Raw genomic sequence first — 22,712 nt, 5'->3', positions numbered from 1 at the left:
CAGTTTGTTGGCAAGGAATGACTGATGTGGACCCATTTTGGATGAAAACCGTGTTTTGCGTTTGTGGAAATGAGCATCATGGAAGGATGTATGGGCTCTGTGGCGCAATGAGTCGCTAATGGTGAGAGAACATATTTGTTTTTTACAATGGAAAGTCTGCTCGCTTTACTATCTGATGAAAGGCACTGCTGAACGAGGTTCAATTGCCAAGTGTGCTTGAAAAAGTAAGCAAATACATCGGCATTATGTCAAATAACATTATCTTGCAATTTTTCCTCAATATCCAGATTAACTGCAGTATATTGAGTGCGCAATAAATTGGCGAGAGTCGATTGATTGAAAAACTTCCAGTTTTTTTATAGCTACATTGGTACAGGGGATTTAGCTTAAAGGTAGAAAGATTGATGCCCTCGCTCTCCATTAAACACAGTTGATTGGACAGGGGCTGAACTTTCGAATGTTGCTGGCTCACTTTAAAAAAAAAAAAAGATATTGCGGCTTGTAGAGTCGCAATTATTATACCATGTGGGCTGTATGACTCTGTGGCGCAATTGGGCAGCGCGCTCTGCTGTTAACCGGGAGGTTGGTGGTTCGAGCCCACCCAGGGACGATTGGAAGAGCAATTGCAGGCAAAGTCTACGAGGTGAAATTGGTCAATGAATATCGACTAACAGGTTCGAGTAGCATTTTTGAAACGCAGGGTAAACTCCCAATGGATATGGAGTCCGTCGCCTTAACCGCTCGGCCACAACGATACGCTGATACACCGCCCCCTGTAAGTATTATCATTAGTAAGCCATGCCACCTCCCCGGCTTGACCTGCAGGTGTCGCAATTGCGCACGCGCCCGTTTTACTCTCTCTCTCTTTCTCTCTCTCTTTCTCTCTCTCTCTTTCTCTCTCTCTCTCTCTCTCTCTTTCTCTTTCTCTCTCTTTCACTCTACTTCTTCATCGTAAGGACATAATTTTTTTTTTTTTTTTTCATCCTTATTATTTAAAATAAAATAAAAATTGACACAATAGCATTTAAAAAAATATCTATATATTATTTTTCTCTTTTCGGCGTTGTCGCATTCTTTATTCAAAATAGTAGCGTGGCGGCGGCGGCGACCGACCGACCGACCGACACCCCTTTTACAAGCGAGCAACGCCATTATAGGCTTTCACCAGGATGGCCGAGCGGTTAAGGCTTCGGACTCAAGATCCGACGGGCGGTGGCCCTCGTGGGTTCGGATCCCATTCCTGGTATAAGCTTCTTGGACAAATATAAAAAATAAAAAAAACACAACACAGGAAATTTTTGGCGGCGGCAAGGCAACGGCGGCAACGGCAGCGATCGTAAGGTCGACAGATACTTAGGTCCGAGCGCAGCGCGGGCAGTAGCTGGGGGCGCACTCGCCACACACGTGTACGAGGCACCCTCGGTACACGTTCGTCGTTTTAGTGTCCTTGCTCCTGGGGCATATTCGGCACCACTTCCTCTTCGCGGGTACAGCAGCGGGTTCTCTTCCTCCTCCTCCTCCCCCCCTCTCTCCCCTCTCCTCTCCCCTCTCTTCTCCCCTCTCCCGAGATGTCCCCGATGACGCCAGGTCATCCCCCCCCCTCCCCCTCCCCTCCCTTCCTCCTCCCTCCCGCGTATACGAGGCGCGACGAGCGCGCTCCCCAGCTGCTCCATGAACAGCCTGCGTCTGTGGCGTTTGCCGACCATCCACATCAGGTTCAGCTCCCGCCACAGGACGAAAGCATTGTACGCGGACACGTCGATCATGTTGTGGAACAGGACGAGGGCCCACCGGCAGGTTTTCCTCCTGCAGCTGTAGGTACCTGTCACCTTGTCCAGGTTGTCCACGCCTCCCTTGGTGCGATTGTAATGCAGCACGGCCGCCGGTTTGCTCGGAGGAGGAGGCTCGCCGCCGCCGCGATTGCCGTCTCCGTAGGTGGCGCCGCACCGTGGTGAGGATCTGCAAGTTCTTGCTCTTCTTCGCCAGGTAGGAGACCAAGGCGACCGAGGGGACTCCGTTCGTTGCCGTAGCCGTTGGAAGAGGTCCCCGGCGCGGTCTCGCCCAACGTGAACACGAGACGGAAGACGCGATCGCCCTGCGCTTCGTGTCGACCAGTTCCCGCGGGAACTCGCTCCTGTTGGCGCGCAGCGTCCCCAGCAGGGTGAGGCCGTCCCTCTCGAAGAATAGCCTGCGGGCGAGCTCGTACGAGGTGAAGAAGTTGTCGCACGTGACGTTGCGCCCCCCCCGGCCCCCCTTCCCAGTCCCTCGGTGAGATCGAGCACGACCCGCGTGGCCAGGTTCTTCTCCGGAGGCGCGCGCTTATCGGATTTCCCGGTGTAGACCTGCATCTTCCAGGCGTAACTGGACAGCGAGTCGCACGCGACCCACAGCTTGATTCCGTACTTCGCCGGCTTTGAGGGAAGGGGCAGCGACCTGTCAAAGAAGAAAGAAGAACGAAGAAAGAAGAAGAAAGAAGAAGGAAGAAGGAAGAAGGAAGAAGAAGAAGAAGAAGAAGAAGAAGAAGAAGAAGAAGAAGAAGAAGAAGAAGAAGAAGAAGAAGAAGAAGAAGAAGGGGAAAAAAAATAAAAAAAAATAATGAAGGAAAAACAAGAACACAAGAACAACAAATATTATTTAATTTGAATTTACTTTTCATGATTTATTGATTTATTAATTTATTAATTTATTAATTTATTAATTTATTGATTTATTGATTTATTGATTTATTGATTATTATTATTTTCTCTTTTTTTTTCTCCATTTGTTTAAATAAAAAAAATCACCTCTAAACGAAACCAGCCTCTCGTCTACGGTGACCTTGGATCCCGGATTGTACATGAGCGGCAGTCGCTTGCACCACAAGTCCCACAGCTCCCTGATGGGCGCCAACTTGTCTACTCCTACTTCTCCTCCTCCTCGCCTTGCCTCTCAAGCGACGGCTTGGAGGTCCACGAGATTTCCCCGCGTTTAGAGAGCATAAGGTGTTCGTCGTCGCCGCCGCCGCCGCCGCCTTCTTCTTCTTCTTCTTCTTCTTCTTCTTCTTCTTCTTCTTCTTCTTCTTCTTCTTCTTCTTCTTCTTCTTCTTCTTCTTCTTCTTCTTCTTCTTCTTCTTCTTCTTCTTCTTCTTCTTCTTCTTCTTCTTCTTCTTCTTCTTCTTCTTCTTCCCCTCGCAAGTTCTGATTGATTGGCTTCAACAAAGATTACTGTCAGAGGATTATAGTGGTCATTTCTTTGTTTCATTTCTTGCTTATAATAAGTCCTATAAAAGTCCTGTCTCTCCAAGTCAAAGGATTCCTTCAACACATCAATGCTTTTCATTTGAGTTTCTTTTGCAATGCGGTGAAACGTTTACGCCTTTTGTAATCCAGGCGTTGAATCATAAGCTTGGTCATAAGAAAACCAGCTCCAGATTTTAACAGCTTTGTTTAGTTTGTATGCTTTGGTTGGCTCCTTTCAGGGGGTAAGCACAGATTTTACCCAAAGATTCTTCATGTTTCTGCACTTTTTCAAAAGAGTAACGCTACTCTCGGGGCACTCAAGGTTCCACTGAGATTTGAACTCGGATCGCTGGATTCAAAGTGTGCTAACCATTACACCATGGAACCTCAAAATGCTCCCTGGACGGATAACGGTGATCCAAAGCTACAAGTCTTTACATCAATCATCCCTTGCCAAAAAAATGAGAAACAAGGAGTGCAAACAGTGCAAACAATCTTGATGTGCAGCAATACTTTTCCCTCTCTTAATGCAAAGTGTAGCAGCAGTAAACTTGAGGGAGAAAGGTATGGGTTTGAGGGCTCTTCTTGTGGGCTTTACTCTCCTTGTAAATATTTTTCATAGACAAAAGAGTAGGCATTTCCTGTTTACTAAACAGGCCCTTTGACCAAGGAAGCCCCAGCGCCGTAATGATTTCCTGGTTTCCTTACATAATTACATACAGTGGTTACTTCTGGGATTGTATTTCTTGCTTGCTCTGGCAAGGTGAGCAGTCGTCCCTGGGTGGGCTCGAACCACCAACTTTTCGCCTACCAGCAGAACGCACTAGCCGATTGCGCCACAGAGGCGAGAATCTTGACATACCCATAAAAGGTTTAACCCTCTAATTGCAATTAAAAATGAAGAAAAACTCTGGATTCAGAGCGCTAGCCGCTATACCGTTGAACCACACCTTTCTACAGGATGTCCTGTTTTGAAAATAAGTATGACATTTGATCATTGGGCTATATCAAAGAGAGCAGCATTGAAGTAGGCAAACTTCTGCTTCATAGTTTCATTGTGTGGTGGTCATCACATCTGCCCTACACGCAGAAGGTCTTGGGTACAACATTCAGCGAAACCAAACATGTTACCAAACATGTTCATGCTAACAATGTTCCAATGAAAGCTTGCTGTTTATGTTTTATAGATCCTTTCCATGCCATTTATGTCCTGATCTCGCAAAATATCCAATAGACCCAGCATTCCTATTCATTGTATTTTTGAGCAAAGACTAACATTCAGGTACACATGCCCAAACCCGGGATTGAACCAGGGACCTTTAGATCTTCAGTCTAACGCTCTCCCAACTATTTCGGCTACTTTTTCAAAAATTTAGGCAAGGGAGCGAAACGTGTGGCATAACGTAGCGAGAAAATGAACTAGTTCTGTGTGTCCTTTTTTCTTTTCTTTTGATTAAAAATAAAAACAATACAGGACACGACCAGGGAGCAAAAATCGAAATAAAAAGAACATAAATAGCACTAAACATAAAATAAAAACAAAATCACATTTAAATGAAAATAGGGGTCCTACTTGGTCCAAAGTCGATCAAATTAGTGCTTATCCAAATTAAGCCTGAATGTCACTGTTTTCCATTCATCCAATGTCTAATGTCTGTTACTATGTCAGTCAAGTCTTTGATCGTTGGCGTGGTTGGTGTCGAGCATTTCTTTGTGATGGCCTTTTTCTCTACAGCCAAAAGTATGTTCCAAGGGTATCCATTTATTGTGTCCATGGCAGGAGTGTTGAGGCCCAAGTACATAGTTTTAAATTTGAGTGGGATGGAAAAGTCAAAAACAGTCTGCAGTGCCCTTTGAATTTCAGTCCATTATTTTTGAGCAACAGCACAGCCCCAAAACACCTGATAGTGGTTTGCCTGCTGGGTTCTCCAGCAGTTAGCATTTCCTTGTGAATAATGGACACTTTGACATGGTGTGGTGAAAAAAACATATTTTTCCCCTTCAGGCATGTGATTTTGTGGTCTTCCTCAGGGCTGTTCCTACATTTCCACACTCTTGGTCAGACAAAACCAGGTTAACTTCTCGTTCCCATTGGTTTAGAATATACTCAGCAGAACGTTGTCCAGATTACCAATGCATTGAGATCATTTAGAAATGATTCCCCTCGCAAGTTCTGATTGATTGGTTTCAACAAAGATTACTGTCAGAGGATTATAGTGGTCATTTCTTTGTTTCATTTCTTGCTTATAATAAGTCCTATAAAAGTCCTGTCTCTCCAAGTCAAAGGATTCCTTCAACACATCAATGCTTTTCATTTGATTTTCTTTTGCAATGCGGTGAAACGTTTACGCCTTTTGTAATCCAGGCGTTGAATCATAAGCTTGGTCATAAGAAAACCAGCTCCAGATTTTAACAGCTTTGTTTAGTTTGTATGCTTTGGTTGGCTCCTTTCAGGGGGTAAGCACAGATTTTACCCAAAGATTCTTCATGTTTCTGCACTTTTTCAAAAGAGTAACGCTACTCTCGGGGCACTCAAGGTTCCACTGAGATTTGAACTCGGATTGCTGGATTCAAAGTGCGCAAACCATTACACCATTGAACCGCAGAATGCTCCCTAGACGGATAACGGTGATCCAAAGCTACAAGTCTTAACATCAATCATCCCTTGCCACAAAAATGGGAAACAAGGATTGCAAACAGTGCAAACAATCTTGAAAAAAGCGAGCCAGCAACTTTCGAAAGTTCAGCCCCTGTCCAATCAACTGTGTTTAATGGAGAGCGAGGGCATCAATCGTTCTACCTTTGAGCTAAATCCCCTGTACCAATGTAGCTATAAAAAAACTGGAAGTCTCTCAATCAATCGACTCTCGCCAATTTATTGCGCACTCAATATACTGCAGTTGATCTGGATGTTGAGGAAAAATTGCAAGATAATGTTATTTGACATAATGCCGATGTATTTGCTTACTTTTTCAAGCACACTTGGCAATTGAACCTCGTTCAGCAGTGCCTTTCATCAGATAGTAAAGCGAGCAGACTTTCCATTGTAAAAAACAACCATGTACTCTCACCATTAGCGACCTTTGAATCCCCTTGCAAATTATGCCTAGAAGTCCAATGCGCTATCCATTGCGCCACAGAGCCCATACATCCTTCCATGATGCTCATTTCCACAAACGCAAAACACGGTATTCATCCAAAATGGGTCTACATCAGTCATTCCTTGCCAACAAACTGAGAATCAAAAAGTGAAAAGAGTGCAGTTAATCTGTGTGTGCAGGGATACTTTTCCATCTCTTATTCCAATTTGTAACAGCAGCGCATTTTCTGTCGTTGTAAATAATTTGCATGCTTGAATGGACAACTGAGTAGTAGTAGGTTTGAGATGGGCCGGTATTTATTTAGCACTGTGGCATCAAGACTGCTCTTCTTTAAGAGAGGCTTAATGACTGCAGTTTTAAGGCTCTTGGGAAAATTCCAGATCCAAGCAACATGTTGACTTTTTCATTGATTGGAGCCAACAGACTGCTCACCATAGACTTTAAAAATCTAGTAGGCAATGCATAAAGGCAGCATGTAGTGGAACTCAGACTTGTGGTGATCTCTTGGAAAGTTTTGTCAGCCACAAATGCAAAATGGGTTAACTCCAGTTGTCTAGTTGGCTGCGTGCTTGTTATCTGCAAATAATGGTATTATTAATGTTCTGAAATGAGTCTTGCAAAGAACACTGCAAACTCATTGCACCTGGAGAAATACAGAAACCATCAGACAAAGTAACATTTACCACACTGGAATTTGAAATATTAACCCGCTTTGTCATTAGCAGGTCCAGAGTGTGCCATTTGCCCTCTGTGGGGCCACTCAGGTGCTGAGTAAGACCAAAGCTTCTGATGACAGCGCCAAGCTCTTTAGAAGAAGACGAGGTTGAGCGGGGCGTGAAGGAAGGAAGGAACAGTCACTCACGTACGGGAAACTCCTACCAAGCAGTGGCCAGCCTATAGCACACTGGGATTCTGTGGTAATTGAACCAAGTTTAGCAGTTCCTTTCATCAGTTAATAACACAAGCAGGCTTTCCTATTTACCAATGTAGATAACAGGGGTTACAACAGTGACTCTGGTGGGTCTCGAACTCACAGCCTTTGAATGCCTTTGCAACTTTTGTCTGATTCCCCTTTTTCACAAAAGCAAAACAGTCATCCGAAAACAGTCTACATCAATCAATCCTTACCATCAAACTGAGAAACAAGGAGTGAAAAGAGTGCATTTACTCTGTTTATTCAGGGATACTTTTCAATCTCTAATTGCAAAATGTAAAAGAGCTCTTTCGGGTGATAAGTTTTTCTGTACATGTAAACAACTGATTTGCTTGAAAGGCTATCATGAAGGCACTGCTGGGATTTGAACCCAGGATGTCCTGTTTACTAGACAGCCACAGCGCCTCTTAAATGCTACTCCACCTGTTTCAGCTAGATATTCAGTGACCAATGTTACCTCGTAGATTTCGCCTTTTTGAGGTGCGTGCAATTTGTGGTGTGCTGCATGGTCTGGAGCTGGAGGTTTGGGAGTTTTTTGGAGTTTTTAATCGTTATTTTGATCATTTTCATTTACTTTTTTCAGTTTTTTTGTTTGTTCCCCTCCCAGTAAACTTACTGGGAGGTGGATTTTTTGTTTTTTTGTGAGCATGGCTCAAAGGACGGACAACACGGCATCGGACACTGGAATGGACACGACAAAGGCAAGACAAAGTTTGAAAGAATCAGTAAATAATAGAAAGAACAAAGAAAGAAGGATGACATTTATGAAAGAACTCACTGTGGTATTGGAACTAACGGAGGGAGCACAAATCACGCCACTAGCTTTTTTGAAATCAACTCAGGAGGTGTGCGGCTCCATAGTAGCGTGCAGACTCATCTCAAAGGACAAATATGAAGTAACCGTCAGTACCACCAAAGCGAAGGAGCGGCTCCTGGATGGGTACTGCATTGGAGGAGTCAGGGTTCACGCCCGTGACATCTCGGTTGATGAGCTGGTCATGTCCTTCATGGGGCTGCCGGCTTATATCGAGGACGAGGAGATCCTGGCCAAGCTCTACGCCTGGGGGGTCTCTGCGGTCTCCGAGGTGAGGAGGAGAATGTGGCCGGGGACGAACATGGCGGACGGCACCAGGTTTGTACGGGTAAGGTTCACGGACACGGTGCAGTCCTTACCGTATTCTGTCAGGTTTGACACCGCGGGGGGCCCCGAGTACTTCAGGGTAATACACGACAGGCAGGTGCGGGTGTGTAGGGGGTGTCTCCAGCCTGGCCATATTCTGAGGGAGTGCCCTGACTTTCTGTGCCGCAACTGCGGGAGCCAGGGGCATTACGCGCGCGAGTGTGTCGCGCAGTGGGCCCCGAAGTGCAGAGAGTGCCGCATGTTCCGCCACTTATGTCCGTGTGGTGCGGGTGACAGAGAGGAGGACAGAGGGGAGGACAGAGGGGAGGACAGGGAGGACGCCATTGGAGGAGAGAGCAGTGACGTGGCCCAGAACGTGCCCGCAACTGCTCTCTCCGAAGTAGAGGAGGTTTTGGAGGAGGAGGCTGTGGAGGAGTCAGGGGAGCCAGAGGTGTTCGGCTCCTCTTGCTCCTCTGACTCCTCAGACGAGGAGGCGCCCGTCGCACTGGAGATGGTGCTCGGCTCAGCGCTGGCGTCTGGGAAGGTGGGAGCAGGACAAACTGCTCCTCCTGACCAGAGGGAAGGGACTCGTGAGGGTCCAACTCCTAAGCCCGTGGAGGCAGAGGCTGAACCCGGGAGGAGGATGGGTGCGGGACAGGCCCCGCATCTTACCTCCAAAGGGGGGGACATCACCACAGGGCTGGGTGATGATCCCAAGCTCCAGTCGGACGGTGGTAAGAGGGGACAGGTGGAGAAGAAGGAAAAGAAAGGGACAAGACGCAGGAAGCAGGTGGCAGGAGATGGAGAGGGCGCTGCTGCTCAGAGCGGCTCCACCTCCTCCGCCTCCTCCATTCCAGCCACATCAAAAGCGCCAGCAGAAAGCTCCATCAACCCACCATCCTCCACACGCAGCTCTGCCCCACGAGGTGAGCTTGAGACTGTTTTTAATGATGACTTCATGGATTTCTCCACCCGTGAAGTCAGAAAAAGAGTGTGGGAGTCAGATGCGACGGGCGCCAAAAAGAAGTCGAAATAAAAGATGGGTTGTATCCTCCAAAGTCTCCTCTTAATGGCGTTCTCCTTGTCCTCTTGGAACGCAGGCGGCCTGCGGAGCCCAGTGCGGATGCAGAGCGCGTTACACTTTTCCAAGTGGGACGTGCTCTGCATCCAAGAAACGCATTGGGATGTCAGCCACGCGCAACGAGTGCGGAACGTGGGAGTAGGCTCTGTATTTTGGGCCCTGGGCACGGCGTGCTCGCGCGATGTGGCCACGGTGGTGAGGCCTGGTGTCTTAGGCCAACCCACCCTGGTACACGCCGACCCAGAGGGCTCCTTCCTGGTCCTGGACTTCACGGACACAGTGAAGTTCAGACTAATTAATATCTACGCCCCGAACGATGATGGTCTGAGGAGGCAATTCTTCAAAAAAATATTTCGCTTTGCAAACGACAATACAATCATAATCGGTGACTTTAATACAACACTTTGCAAGACAGACATCGGCATTAACAACTCTTTTAAAAACAGCACTGCCAGGACAGCCCTGTTGGAAGAAGCCGCCAGCAGGAACCTGACGGAGGTGTGGCGGTTCGTCCACCCCTTCCTGAAGGATTTCTCCAGGTGGCAGGGCGTCCTGAAGCAGTCCCGCATTGACCTCTGTTTTGCCTCCTCAGACCTGGCACAGAGAGTCAGTGGTGCTTCCTACAAGTGGTCAGGCTTGAGTGATCACTCCACTTTAGATATTTATTTTGGGTTAGTTTCATCACCGAGGAATGGAGGACTGTGGGTCCTAAACAGCTCCATCCTCGGTGATGAAACTTTTTGTAGGAAAATGGACTTTTTGTTTGATGTATTTGACATGGAGCTGGAGCTGATCGACAGCGTGGTCGATTGGTGGCCGACGGCAAAAACACGCATTAAAAAGCTCTGTGTCAATTACAGCAAACACAAGGCGTGGCTGTCGACCAGGAGGGAGACCGCTCTCCGCCAGCGCCTGCAGGTCCTGGACCAGGGCGCAGCTTCCACCACTGGCCCTGTGGATCCAGAGTACCTGGTGGTGCGCGCTGAGCTGGAGCAGCTGGAGGTAAGTAGGTGTCAGGGTGCAATTTTGAGGGCAAAAGCCAGACACACAGTCGAAGGAGAACGCTCAACAGCGTTCTTCTTCGGCTGTGAGAAGGCTACACAGGGAAAGATGCACATAGATAAGTTGATAGAGAAGACAGGTAAGATTGTTTCCGAGGTAAGTGAGGTTTTAGAGACAGCGCAGGATTTCTATAGTAGGCTTTTTAGTTCAGACGGAGTGGCAGAGCAGGCTTTAGACCAGGCTGTAGGTGCTCTGGAGCGCAAACTGAGCAGGGAGGATAGGGAGCTGTGCGACGCGCCTCTGTCTCTCATGGAGATAGAGGCTGCAGTCAAGAGTTTAAATACAGGAAAAAGCCCCGGAGAGGACGGACTAACCTGTGAGTTTTTCAAGCGTTTCGCTTCCAGGTTAGCTCCGATCCTACTCCTATTATATCAGGATTTTGAGAGTGAGTGTAGAGTTGGCGATGGTTTTGCGATGAGTGTCGTCACTCTGCTTTTTAAGAAGGGCGACAGGAGCAGCCTCGCCAACTACAGGCCCATTAGCCTTTTGAACGTAGTCTATAAAATTTTAGCAAAGGTATTAGCAGGTAGGTTAAAGCGTGTGATTGGATCCATCATACACCCCTCGCAGGCCTACAGCGTCCCCGGGAGGGACATCTCAGACATAGTTTTGTCTCTGAGATATCTCCTTCGGCAGATGCACGCGACCGGTGGTATTCACGTTAGTGTAGACTTTAACAAGGCGTTCGACAGAGTTGAGCATTCGTTCCTCTGGACTGTATTAGGTAAGTTAGGTTTCGGCGAACGGTTTGTTAATTGGCTACAGCTCATCTATTCCTTTGCGGTCAGTAAGGTCAAAGTCAACGGGTTTCTAATTGACTCTTTCCCCTTAAAAAGATCAGTCAGGCAGGGCTGTCCCCTCTCGTCGCTCCTCTACAGCATCGCCGCTGAGCCTTTGGCGGCCATGTTGCGGGCGGACGCGGCGGTGAGGGGACTGACCACGCCTGCGGGTAGGGAAGTCAAAATTTTTCAGTACGCAGATGACACGAATCTGATCCTCCGAGACGTGGAGAGCCTGAACGCCTCTCTCCACGTGCTCAATGTTTATGGCCTCGCTTCAGGGGCCAAAATAAATTTCGATAAAACCACGGTTAAATTTTGCGGCAGCGTCACGCCTGTTCCTCTCCCTGTCCAGCTCCGGGAGGCCGGGGACTCCTACAAGGTCCTCGGCGTCCCCCTGGGCAGAGACGAGGAGGCGTGTCGTACTGCACTTTGGTCGCCTTTGTGCGAGAAAATTACAGCGCGCTTGAATTTTTGGAGACGTCGTAATCTGACATTAAAAGGTAAAGTCTTAGTTGTAAATTCTTTGTGCATGTCCATGTTGAACCATGCACTCTCCGTGTACGGCCTGCCGGGGGTCTATGCTAACAAATTAAGGTTAGTGATAAACCACTTTTTGTGGAATCGTGAGAGGGGCTTTATTGCACATAAGGTTATGATAGGTGAGTACGATCAGGGAGGTTTAAAGTTAGCAGATTTAGAGTTAAGGAAGAAGGCCTTCCGGCTGAAAACAATTCGGAAATTTCTAGACGTTGAGGTAGATGCTCCATGGAAGGATTATATAGGTGAGTTTGTTAATAGTCTAGGTAAGTTTGGTGTTTATAATTTGTGTTTGTTGCCCCCTGTTTCGGTCCTGGAAGGCCTCCCCCCCTTCGAGAGGGAAATCTTGGAGGCGTGGAGGACTTTCAGGCCCCTGACTGTGGCGGTTCCAGACAGCGGTGAGGGTCTCGCGCACATGCCCCTCCGTCATAACCCTGACTTGCTCTCCGCTCCCCCCGGGAAGCGTGAGTGCATGATCAGTGGGGCGATGGAGGAGGCTGGGCTGGAATATGTAGGTAAGGTATTTGACGTGAAAGGTAATTTTAGTGTAGATTATATAGGGAAGTGTTTTAGGTTAGCAGGTAAAGTGTTTAGGAAAAAGTATATTAGTGGTATGGTAAGTATTTTTAACAGGAATCTGGTCAGGCATTGGGGAAGCACTTTGGGCCAAATGGGGAGCACGACAGGTAAGTTGAATTTTAATGTATTTGTTAGCACGGGGAGGTTTAGGATTTTCACAGACCTACCCACCCGCATCCTGTATCAGTTGTTGTTGCCGGGAGTGCTCAGGCGTCCCGCCTCGGAACACAAATGGTCATTAACATTCCCCGCACGCACCATTGCAACCATCTGGGCCAACATCTATAATTGGTACACCCCACATAACGTAGGTCATTTTGACTTCAGATTTAGACACAGGATCGTCTTTACATCCGCAGCACTGCACGCATTTCTTCCCGACAGCTACGCTGCGGACTGCCCCGTGTGCCACGGACCCCCCGAGACCCTGGAGCACATGCTGTACACCTGCCCGGCCGTCCGCCCGTTCTGGTCCCGACTGCAGGACCTCCTCGCTCGGAGGCTGTCCTGGAGGCTCCCACTGCCGGCGGCCCTAGGAGGGGACGACCAGGAGCCCTGGCTCCTCCTCTTTGGTCCCGGACAGAGTCGCTCTGTAGCCAACACCCATCTCGCCCGACTAACCCTCTCCATAGCCGGTACACATTATATCTCAACAGGAACATCCATCTCCGTGACAATAAAACAGCAGAACCCTGGCCCATCTTCAAAGGACTCTTGGCCGCACACCTCCGACACCTCCACATGGCAGCAGAGCACCGGTTCATCACCCACCTCGTCCCCCACAACACCCTGATCCACCTCACACCCTCTGGAAACCTGGACATCATCTTCTGACCCCGGCATAACCCCCCCAACCACGGCATCAACCCCAACCACGGCATCACCCCCCATCACTGAAGAATGTTTGGAGAATGATTGTGTGTTTGATTTTCTGTAATTTTTTGTCTCGTCTCCCCCTGCCCTTGTGTATCCCATTCCCCTGCCCTTGTGTGTCATGTCTGTCTGTACATTCATGTAAATATATGTAAATACTTGTTTTGATGTTTTTGATAATAAAAGATTAAAAAAAAAAAAAAAAAAAAAAACAGTAAACATCCAGGGACGGGACATTGAGAGAATGGACTCATACAAGTACCTGGGTGTTGATCTGAACCACAAACTGGACTGGACTCATAACACAGACGCACTGTACAGGAAGAGACAGAGTCGGCTCTACCTCCTGAGGAGACTCAGGTCTTTTGGAGTGACAGGGCCACTCCTGAAGACCTTCTACGACTCTGTGGTGGCATCAGCCCTCCTGTACGGTGTGGCCTGCTGGAGCAGCAGCATCACAGAGAGGGAGAGGAAGAGGCTGGACAAAGTCATCAAGAAGTCCAGCTCCGTCCTGGGCTGTGCTCTGGACTCGGTGCAGGAGGTGGGGGACATGAGGGTCCTGGCTAGATTCACATCTATGCTGGACCATGAGTGTCATCCCCTGCAGGACACTATGTCCGCTCTGGAGAGCAGCTTCAGTGAGAGACTAATCCACCCTCGCTGTGTGAGGGAAAGGTTTCGTAGGTCTTTCCTTCCTGCTTCTGTCAGACTTTATAACAAACACTGTTAGTCCTGAACACTCGCAATACTGACCTAACCTAATACTGATGTGCAATTCCGTCATATGTGCAATTGCTGTTGGAATCCATGTGCAATTCATGTGCAATTACTGTGAAATTTATGTGCAATCTATGTGCCGTCATGACACATATTCATGTGCAATTACTGTTGTGATCACATGCAATGGTATTTATGTATTTATCTTATTATCTTATCTTATCTTATCTTATCTTATCTTCTTTACCATTAAATTAGCTCTTACCTTCTCAAATCATTCCCATATGGTCTAGCGGTTAGGATTCCTGGCTCTCATCCAGGTGGCCCGGGTTCAACTCCCGGCTTACATTATGTACAAGACTCACTGTGGTTACAATTACATTCAAGCTGGACGGAGGTGAAGAGAGGCATAGAAACATGGCATCAATTAGGGCGCAGCATGCGGAAGTTTGTAATTAACCTTTAGCTTTTCTATGCATCTATAGACTAGCAGGTTGGTTGGTGTTTCTTTTTGGAGCATTTCTAGACAAAGTGGGTCAGCGGTAGAGCGCATACTTTGCTTCATTTGGGATCAGTCATGTTTTCCAGCAATTCTTGACTGGACAAGCATATCTTGATTTTTTTATTGGTCTCAAGCTTTCACTGTAATTTTCCAAAGATGCAGTATTGTGGTGGCCAGGTGGTCAAGCTGATGGGCAAAAAATCCATTGGCATTGCTTCATATTTCTTAGAACCCTGCTGGAAACATACCTTTCTCTTCCCCCTGACCAGCAAAGGATGCCACATGCTTAACAGTGCTTGATTTGTAAATATATAGGTACAGGAACACTTGTGGACTGGGTGATCAGGCCAAAAAAGTTACTGTAACACACAAAAAGTGACGCACATGTAAGTAAAGTAACAATGGGACAAACCTTTGTGTCACAACCAGTCAAATTGGAATAAACAAAAAAAAATGAAGAATTGAATTGCCTATCTGGTCACTGTTTCTGTTGATTCTATTCTATCTGTTCTGTTTTTGTCCATCTATCCGTCTATCATTTTAGGGCATTGATAAGGAAGGGGATGTAGCTCAGTGGTAGAGCGCATGCTTAGCATGTATGAGGTCTTGGGTTCAATCCCCAGCAGGTGACACTGTAGTCTTTGCTAATGGCCAGATTACACTGCAGTGAATTTTAGAGACCTTCACTTAAATATTTCAAATCAGCACATGTGGTGATTCAGTGCAAGCTCCCAGTCCCGCATTACCTTTGAACCTTGTAGCACTTATAAAATTCAAACAATATTATTTCATCCATCCACACTACCTGCAGGAAGGTGAGACAAAGTGGCCCATTCAGGTGGCCTGGGTTCAACTCCTGGCATGGGAACATTGTGGTCAGCCTTTTGGAAGACTTGAATCCACAGTATGAATAAGACACGCTGTGGGTTGTTAAGAGAGACATTGAAAAATCCCATCCATTTAGGATGCAGTGTGCAATATGCAGTAATCAACCTTTAGCTGTTCCATGCAACGTAGCAGCGGTTGTACTTGAAAGCATCCCTTCACAGGGACTGGAACTTAAATCTAGCTCCTTAGAGCACTCAGCCAGATTTTCTGGGGCGGGACAACACAAACTCAGAGCTGCTTGATAGTGCTTCCTACCCCATTAAAAAAAAACTGTATTAAAAATCAAGACCTGGCTCTATTTGGCTGAACCAAAAGAAAGATACAAATCCCGAGCTATGTGCTTCTCTCCATGACATGCAGAACCAAGCACATTTAGATATTAAAAATGCTTGCTTAAAAGCTGGTGACCCAACTATGCACTGTTCTTTAACCTCTCAAACATCAATGAGGCTTATGTTACAATTCAATCTGTTACACTTGATCTTTATATTTCTCATATGGTCTAGGGGTTAGAATTTCTAGTTCTCGCCGAGGCAGCCTGGGCAACATTCCCAACTTCCAGTATGGGTATGTCTCGCCAAACCTGAGCTTAGAATGTTTAGTAAAACATGCTGTCTCCATGAATTCATGGAGAGTTAAATCTGGTAATGTAATTGCGCTAGTTTCAGAAAATAATGTGGATAATTTCCACTTTCTTAAACACAGTTTTGATGTATATTGTTGTTGTGGCCGAGAGGTTAAGACGATGGACTTGAAATCCATTGGGGTTTCCCCGCGCAGGTTCGAGTCCTGTCAGCAACGTGTGTTTAGCAGCACAGATTTTGAGGTTCTATTCTATAAACCAGCATGTTTGCTGATGTTTAATTTCGGAGCCTTTCTTTCAGAACGAGGGCATTTATGAAATCCTTGTTTCAATCCCCTGCATCTCCATTCAATATGTTGATGGCACAAAGTGAAAAGTGTTGACTCCAGGTCTCGCTTGGACAATAATCATGACAGACAAGAGATGGTTATGTAGCTCAGTGTTAGAGCACAGTCTTTCGTAGCAAGATCCCAGTTCCACATTCCTTTAAAATTAGATTTCATATTTTGAAGCGATTTGAGTCTATTAGACGTATACAGCCCCATGGGCATTACGCACTGGCCTCTTGAACCAGGGATTGTGGGTTTGAGTCCCATGATCATAACCATTCAGCAGAGTGGCGCAGCGGAAGCGTGCTGGGCCCATAACCCAGAGGTCGATGGATCGAAACCATCCTCTGCTAGAATGTTTTTTCTTGCATTATTGCCATTGTCAATCCAAATTAACCAAGCTAGTCAGTAATGTGTTGGATGATGGAAGCCGATCTTCAGCGCAAGCTCCCAGTTCCACATTTGCTTTGAATCTAGCAGCACATTTCTTTTATCCATCCTACATTGTTATTTCTTTTTTGGGGAAAAGGATAGCTGAGTAGTGAAAGAAGATGTAGGTCAAAAAAGACCCATGATTAGACATTTTGAAGCAATTTGAGTCTATTATGGGTACATAACCCCATAAGCAATATGCACAGGATACTAGCCTCCAAAATCCGGGATTGTGGATTTCAGGTCCATGGTCTAATAGGCTGAGCCACAAGGAAAATACTAATCACTAGACTTGTTGCACGTGGAATGGGCTTATATCTATTACATACAGAACTGTTCCTTAACTCTCAAGCATCAATGAGGCCTTCTTTATACGCCATAAGGCGCTGGTACAGCTAGCAGCCCGGTGTAAACACTCTCTCTTTTTTCTCACACTTATTGTGCTTCATCTCCTATATTTTGTAAATATAGTTAGTACATTTTTTCTATTTTACTGTACGATAGGGACACGCGCTGGAATCGTTTTTAATTCAACTGTTTTTGACTTTTTTCAGCTGGATTTGAGCGTTTTTCGTCGTGTTGTTGTGATGTGAGCTAGCTCCGAGCTAGCCCCCCCACGCCCTCCGGCCGCCGCCAAAGTACGGCGTGTTGTCGGTACACGCTTATATACACGTTTATATGAAAGAGGAACTTCATGAACGATCGGGACACGCACTGGAATCGCTTTAAAATAACTTGTTTTGACTTTATTCGGCTGGATTGAGTGTTTTCGTCGTGTCTTGGCTCTGAGTCCCCCGGCTCCGGCCCCGCCCCCCGGCCGGCGCCGTACCGCGTTTACACAAAGGAGGAACTAATGAAACTGCGGAGAACAGTCGTCTTACCCGGAGATCGTCACGTTATCCCGGCGGACATCCTAAGGAAAACGCAACGAAGCAGACAGGCTGGACGTAAACTCAGAGAGAAGAGAGGGACAAACAGGAAGTCGGTTCCCGCCGTAGTCATGGGTAACGTGAGGTCCCTTCAAAATAAAATGACGGAAATAGCGAGCCTCATGCGGTCCCAGAGGATTTACAGTTTGTGAGAGCACGGGATTGTGTGTCTGACACTCGGACCTGCAGTGTGGGGGCGCCCCAGGGCACTGTCCTCGCGCCCTTTCTCTTCACCCTTTACACTGCAGACTTCAGACATGACACGGACAGCTGTGTCCTGCAGAAGTTCTCTGATGACTCTGCCATCATCGGACTCATCACGGACGAAGATGACGCAGAGTACAGAGGACTGGCGCAGGACTTTGAGGACTGGTGTCAGCGGAACCACCTCATCAAAGCGGGGAAGACCAAGGAAATGGTGGTGGATTTCCGCAGACGCCACCCCACTGCCCCCTTACCAGTGAACATCCAGGGACGGGACATTGAGAGAATGGACTCATACAAGTACCTGGGTGTTGATCTGAACCACAAACTGGACTGGACTCATAACACAGACGCACTGTACAGGAAGAGACAGAGTCGGCTCTACCTCCTGAGGAGACTCAGGTCTTTTGGAGTGACAGGGCCACTCCTGAAGACCTTCTACGACTCTGTGGTGGCATCAGCCCTCCTGTACGGTGTGGCCTGCTGGAGCAGCAGCATCACAGAGAGGGAGAGGAAGAGGCTGGACAAAGTCATCGAGAAGTCCAGCTCCGTCCTGGGCTGTGCTCTGGACTCGGTGCAGGAGGTGGGGGACATGAGGGTCCTGGCTAGATTCACATCTATGCTGGACCATGAGTGTCATCCCCTGCAGGACACTATGTCCGCTCTGGAGAGCAGCTTCAGTGAGAGACTAATCCACCCTCGCTGTGTGAGGGAAAGGTTTCGTAGGTCTTTCCTTCCTGCTGCTGTCAGACTTTATAACAAACACTGTTAGTCCTGAACACTCGCAATACTGACCTAACCTAATACTGATGTGCAATTCCGTCATATGTGCAATTGCTGTTGGAATCCATGTGCAATTCATGTGCAATTACTGTGAAATTCATGTGCAATCTATGTGCCTTCATGACACATATTCATGTGCAATTACTGTTGTGATCACATGCAATGGTATTTATGTATTTATCTTATTATCTTATCTCATCTCATCTTATCTTATCTTATCTTTTTTACCATTAAATTAGCTCTTACCTTCTCAAATCCTTCCCATATGGTCTAGCGGTTAGGATTCCTGGCTCTCATTCAGGTGGCCCGGGTTCAACTCCAGGTATGGGAATATCTGGTCTGTCCTTCTGGAATACTTGTAGCCACATTATGTACAAGACTCACCGTGGTTACGAGTACATTCAAGCTAGACGGAGGTGAAGAGAGGCATAGAAACTTGGCATCAATTTGGGCGCAGCATGCGGAAGTTTGTAATCAACCTTCAGCTTTTCTATGCATCTATAGACTAGCAGGTTGGTTGGTGTCCCTCTAATTGCAATAAGAAATGAAGAAAAACTCTGGATTCAGAGCGCTAACCGCTATACCGTTGAACCACACCTTTCTACAGGATGTCCTGTTTTGAAAATAAGTATGACATTTGATCATTGGGCTATATCAAAGAGAGCAGCATTGAAGTAGGCAAACTTCTGCTTCATGGTTTCATTGTGTGGTGGTCATCACATCTGCCCTACACGCAGAAGGTCTTGGGTACAACATTCAGCGAAACCAAACATGTTACCAAACATGTTCATGCGAACAATGTTCCAACGAAAGCTTGCTGTTTATGTTTTATAGATCCTTTCCAGGCCATTTATGTCCTGATCTCGCAAAATATCCAATCGACCCAGCATTCCTATTCATTGTATTTTTGAGCAAAGACTAACATTCAGGTACACATGCCGAAACCCGGGATTGAACCAGGAATAACGTAGCGAGAAAATGAACTAGTTCTGTGTGTCCTTTTTTCTTTTCTTTTGATTAAACATAAAACAATACAGGACACGACCAGGGAGCAAAAATCGTAATTAAAAGAACTTAATAGTTACATAAAACATATCATAACATGACATAACATAAAAACAAAATCACATTTAAATGAAAATAGGGGGCCTACTTGGTCCAAGTCAATCAAATTAGTGCTTATCCAAATTAAGCCTGAATGTCACTGTTTTCCATTCATCCAATGTCTAATGTCTGTTACTATGTCAGTCAAGTCTTTGATCGTTGGCGTGGTTGGTGTCGAGCATTTCTTTGTGATGGCCTTTTTCTCTACAGCCAAAAGTATGTTCCAAGGGTATCCATTTATTGTGTCCATGGCAGGAGTGTTGAGGCCCAAGTACATAGTTTTAAATTTGAGTGGGATGGCAAAGTGTGATAAAATGTGAATATATGATTGTATTTCTGTGATGTATTTTATCTGCATAATAGTGATATATTATCTGCATCATTAGTCTAAGAGAAGAACGGGTGTGTGAGAAACTGGATTTGTGAAGGGGTCGTAAAGATGGCCAAAGGATGTTTACCCGAGGGGGGGTGATAACCCAGAGGAGTCTGGGTAATGTTTACCCAAGGCTTGATCTCTACGGAAAAATACCAAGTGCCTTGATGTGAGGCTGACCAATGAGAAATGTGACCCGCCTATTCCAGAATATCTAATAAAACCAACCAGCATGGGAAATAACAGGGTGAGACGCGGGGGTGAGACACAGGAGGATCACGTAAGCTGCTTACAACAGCTTGCGTGATCAGTCCCCGCGTTTTCTCCCATGCATGCCATACAAATGTCTGATCTTTCTGTGTCGTTTCATATTCTAAGTTGAATTGTGTTCTCTATGTGTTAAGGAATAGCATCGGGTGTATGTCTCATTTCTTGACATTTTCTGGTCCTATCGAGCCGGATGACAAGCAGCCCCTTCGCGGAGATTGACGGGTGAATCGGTGAAGTCTGTGCACAGCTGAAAGAAGTCCACTTTTCCCGTGGCCGCCCATCGCACCTCATTCTCCGCCAGGAGAGCGCGTCGTTTCGAAGCAGCAGGAGAACACAGGCGACAAAGAAGGTCAGACAAAATTTTGTGTGTGAAAAAGAGTTAGCCATAAAACGTTTTTATGCATTAGTTTGATATTTACTGGAAAAATATTGTAGGCTTATGGACGAGATAAGTTTCTCACATAAAGCAAGGCAGTATGAGGAAATACCCAGTTTAATATTACTGAGGAAATATGTGTGAATGTAAGCGCTGTGCACGAGCGAAGTAAGTAAGAGAGAAGTGTGAATGTGTGAATGAGGATTAATAAGTGATTAACTAACGAGTGTGAGAATCACAATTAATCAAGGGTCACAAGGCGTTATTCTGAGAGATCTAAAATTTGCAGTCACGGGTGAATCTTAAACACCACGTTTATGTCCGGAGGAATCTAATAAGGAATTTTCTCTAGAAGCTTGACATTAACCGTGACTGTAAAGCAAGTAGCATTTCTCTCAGACGACCGAGACCACATAATGCCAGAATTATCACCCCAAACTGTAAAAAGACAAAGGAAAAGTTATAGAGGATTTTGGAGGGAGACTTCCAGCGTGCTCAGATGACGTGGCAGAGAGGGGGAGATAAGGGGGGTCAACAAGACAGGAGAATGGGGAGAAAGCACTCAGAGGACGCTCTGAATGAATGAATTAGGAACTAAACTCAGCTGTTTTAAATTTTAGTCTGTAGAACAAATTTAAGGGTTTTGTTTGATTGACAACAATCAATTATAAAGATTTCATTAAACTTGATAAGAGATGAAGATGAATTCAGATTTTTATAGATGGCCAATATTTTGGGGAATGTGATCACAGACAGGACACTTCCTGTCCCCGACATAGATGACAAAAGTTGTGTTTTTACGGTATCGTGTTTTTTTGAGTGCACAGAACAAACCTACGTTTTGTTTTGTTTTATTTTTGGATTTGACAAAAAATATTTTTTGGACTTAATGCATGACTAGATCAAAGTACAGGACGAAAAGACAGAAGTGTTTTTAAATTTAGAATCAAATGCAGGCACAGGCCTGGTGTGATAATGTGGGTAAATTAATGACTACTGATGTTTTTGGACAGTAGAATGGGCAGTAAGTAAAGTGAAAAGTTATATCAGTAACTTATTTATTTGTATTATCATGAGGAAACCTCGTATTGCGATGTAGACGTAAGTGAGGGAATAAGTTAAATAGTGACGTGCCAATGTCCTCCTTGGAAAGACATGAATGGGTCATTAACTAAAGACAACAGGACACCAAGTCATAAAGATAGTCAGAGATAAGGGGCTATTGACTGGCAAAGAATCTGGAGAGGACTCAGGATGGAGCAGATGTCGTTATCTTTACGTATCACAGTGACAATTAACAGCAACTCCACCTCAGGGGGGGTTGACGTGATGGGTAATAGGAAAAGTTAAAATTAACAGAGAAAGAATTTGACATTCTAAAGTAAATACCTGAAGGATTGTTGAGATTCAATCAAGAATTGAATAGATTTAAATAAGACAATATCATCTAAATTTAGACGCTATAGAAGTTATGAAAACCAGTGATAATAGGACTTAAACATTATAGGACTCAGGACGGAGGCAAGAGATGGTTAGACTGATAAAATGACGTGCCTTATGGATAAGGGGAAGGTTTAGAATCATTTTGATTGTTAATACACATATAGACTTGCTAGAACAAACTAATACACAATGTTTGTAAAGCACCACATGAGCAGGTGTGAGAGATTGAGTTTGAATCTCACCTGAAGCACATATAAAAGATTAGCACATATTACATTAGATGTGTGACTTTATGCAGGCCACACAAACAGAGGAGATGTGAAATTATTAATTATGTGAAGAATTCTAAGTTGTGAACTGACCCTTATGGCCAGCTCAACGGGGGAATTATTGAGATAATTATTATTGTTTGATGTATTTGTAGTTGTATTGCACATACACACACACATACATACATACGCGCGCACACGTGGACAACCAAACATTTAGAGT

The 22,712-nt window shown here is 45.8% G+C and overlaps 3 non-coding genes across 3 annotated transcripts; all 3 read left to right on the top strand.

Moving 5' to 3' along the window:
- Positions 1 to 1,163: 1,163 nt before the first annotated feature.
- Positions 1,164 to 1,246, top strand: trnal-caa (transfer RNA leucine (anticodon CAA)). The gene has a single exon. It is a non-coding gene; the product is annotated as a tRNA-Leu (tRNA).
- Positions 1,247 to 16,113: 14,867 nt separating this feature from the next.
- Positions 16,114 to 16,195, top strand: trnas-uga (transfer RNA serine (anticodon UGA)). The gene has a single exon. It is a non-coding gene; the product is annotated as a tRNA-Ser (tRNA).
- A 2,718-nt stretch (positions 16,196 to 18,913) lies between these two features.
- On the top strand, positions 18,914 to 18,985 carry trnae-cuc (transfer RNA glutamic acid (anticodon CUC)). The gene has a single exon. It is a non-coding gene; the product is annotated as a tRNA-Glu (tRNA).
- The last annotated feature ends 3,727 nt before the right edge of the window (positions 18,986 to 22,712 follow it).

Source organism: Eucyclogobius newberryi, unplaced genomic scaffold, assembly GCF_026437365.1.
Source record: "Eucyclogobius newberryi isolate DKJ021-1_F unplaced genomic scaffold, fEucNew1.0.hap1 SCAF_46, whole genome shotgun sequence".
Lineage (NCBI taxonomy): Eukaryota > Metazoa > Chordata > Actinopteri > Gobiiformes > Gobiidae > Eucyclogobius > Eucyclogobius newberryi.
This window is presented reverse-complemented; position numbering and strand designations above follow the sequence as displayed.